This window comes from Sorex fumeus, unplaced genomic scaffold, assembly GCF_029834395.1.
Source record: "Sorex fumeus unplaced genomic scaffold, SorFum_2.1 ptg000044l, whole genome shotgun sequence".
NCBI classification, from domain to species: domain Eukaryota; kingdom Metazoa; phylum Chordata; class Mammalia; order Eulipotyphla; family Soricidae; genus Sorex; species Sorex fumeus.
In genome coordinates, this window is record NW_026606101.1 from 21,529,321 (window position 1) to 21,531,936 (window position 2,616).

The 2,616-nt window shown below is 44.0% G+C and overlaps 1 non-coding gene across 1 annotated transcript; it reads right to left on the bottom strand.

Annotated features, from left to right (window-relative positions):
- Positions 1–255: 255 nt before the first annotated feature.
- On the bottom strand, positions 256–359 carry LOC130030837 (U6 spliceosomal RNA). Its single transcript, XR_008793515.1, has one exon. It is a non-coding gene; the product is annotated as a U6 spliceosomal RNA (small nuclear RNA).
- Between the last annotated feature and the right edge of the window lie 2,257 nt (positions 360–2,616).

The following is a 2,616-nucleotide window of genomic DNA, read 5'->3' on the forward strand; positions in this document are numbered from 1 at the left end:
CTAACAAGGTGGAATCCAACTTAATGTCTTCTAGTCAGGTTCAATGTGAAGACTCTGTATGGGGCACACATACATTCCAAAAGTCTAAAAATACTGTGTATCTCTCTCTGTCTGGAGGGAACTAGTGTTCTGAAGAGAAAATAAGACTCACAGGTAAGATATTTCCTCCCAATCTATTTAAATTTCCCCTCAATGTTCTGGGCACAAAGCCCATGTCCTCTGAAATCAGACCACGCATGACATCTTTATTTTTGAAAATGTATGGAACACTTTATAAATCTGCATGTCATCTTTGTTCAGGGGCCATGCTGATCTTCTCCTTGTTACTCTAGATGCATATATGCTGCTGAAATGAATATCACACCCAATATTTATAAAATCTGGTAATTTGGGGGGAAGGTTTGGAAAACTGTGGAAGTAATCACATCACAGATCACAGATCACAGATCACAGATCATCCTGTTATTCGTCGATTGCCTCGAGCAGGCCCCAGTAACGTCTCCTTCATCCTAGCCCTGAGATTATATTCAAGGCTCTTTAGGAGAATGAGACCCATCATTGTTACTGGTATTTGGCATATTGGGTACGCCACAGGGAGTTTGCCAGACTCTGCCGTGTGGGCAGGCTACATTCGGTAGCCTGCCAGTTTGTCAAAGTAGGAATGAGATGTCATAATAAGATGTCGCGCGGCCACAAATGCGGCCGCGCAGTTCCGGGATCTGGTTTTTATAGTCTCTGAGTCTTGGCCGCTGATGGGATTACATGGCTCCAGGGGGCCAGTTGGTGGGTGTGACCCCCGCCTACTGGAATTTGGAGGATCTGGGTGGAGGATGCTCGACTCCAATCTGGGTAGGCTTGGAGATCTCGGCCCCGGAACCCACGTGGCTTTGTCCCTCTGCCGGTACCTTCAGGTGTGCGGAGAGTGGTCTCAGCATGGTGGTGGCTGGTCCTGGAGGTCTTTGGCTGCCGGGGCCCTGGCCAGGGCGGGGAGGAAAGCTCAACCCGCTCCCCTCCAAGGGGCCCGGTGAGGAATAGCCAGGCGTGGGGGCAGGAGACTGCACATCACATACTTCATTATCTTCACCTTGCCTCTTTCCTTTACTGCTGAGCCCATCTCTTTCCATAAAGCTTCTTTAAGTTGGGTTCTGATGATTTTCTTCCTAGGAGGAAGCAGTGAGGCTGGCCAACCTTCTCCTGGACTCTTTAAAAATGGGATCAAGTGAAAAATTCTCATTTTAAGAAATGGAAGTAGAATTTGACCTTGAAGTTACTATTGATGAGTTTTTCTCATACGTCCCATTAAAAATGGTGGTAAAATCCACTGGCTAAACTTTTATAATCCATTCCAAGTCTGAGGACTCCTTAGTTTCTTTATTGTCACCATCCTGACTTGACACTAATATTTCATGTCTTAATTGAACAGCGTTGGTCAGTTTTCACTACTGCCAAACTATTTGCCACACAGGTGTGTATCATCTTTATAATATTGTTGGCTAGGACCAGAGAGATAGTGGGTTAAGGTATTGGTCTTGCACTTGACTCACCTGGTTCAGCCCTGGACCATACATGGTCCCCTGATCATCTCCAGGAATGATCCCTGAGCACAGAACCAGGAGTGGGTCTTGAATACCACTGGGTATGGCCCCAAACAAAAAAAATAAAAACAATAAAATTGTTGACCTTATCGACATATAAACTCTTTGTTCAAAACTCTCAGGAAGCAAAACGTAGACTCTTCCCTCGACAAGCAAGGCCATAGTTGACCTTCTTCATTGCTTTGATCTTGGCTTCTACAGTCCTTCTCCCTACTTATTCTGGTCCAGACGCACTTTTCTCTTATTTTCTCAACTTACCAAGCAAACTCACAACTCAGTGCCCTGGCACCTACCATTTCCTCTGCCTGGAATCTTTACTTCTAGATTTCAGCATGACTCATATATTCCTGGAATTGTTATTCCAAGAGATCTTCCTTGACTATTCATATAAAACAGTGCTCCTCACTGATTCCCTCCAGTCTTAATTTCTTTATTTACTTGATTATAGATATATACATACACACAAATTAATTTTTGTTTGTTTCTTTTTCCTCTCCCTACCAACCTATAGCTTCTCGAAAACATGGAATCTTTTTGTTGCTGAACAATACTGGAACCTGGTGCCAAACAAATAGGAGATCATGTATCAACATTTGTTGAAAGAACAAATGAATGCATATCAACCTTGAGAAATTAGGATAACACAGTAATATTGTAGAGGTGATGATGATGAAGAACTACCATGGACCTTGAGTAACTTGTTCCAGACAGTCTACCATGTCACCCTAATATTTTGAAGAGAATAATGGTTCCTTTAGGAGGGTGTGGAGTGTGCAGTCATGCTCCAGCATGACCTTCCTAAGGTAACAAACAAGAAGTGGCAAAGTGCATGGGACTCTCTTGACATTTACTCTTCCAACAATAAGATTTATAGCCCAAGTGTTGGTGAAACACTTTCTTTTGCTTTCACATGTCAAACATGGGGATCTAGATCCTTAATACCAGGGGAGGAGAAGCAGGCACTGGGTAGACTGGGGAGGGAGGAGAGGGAACTGGAGTGAGTGTGGGATGGGGAATGGAC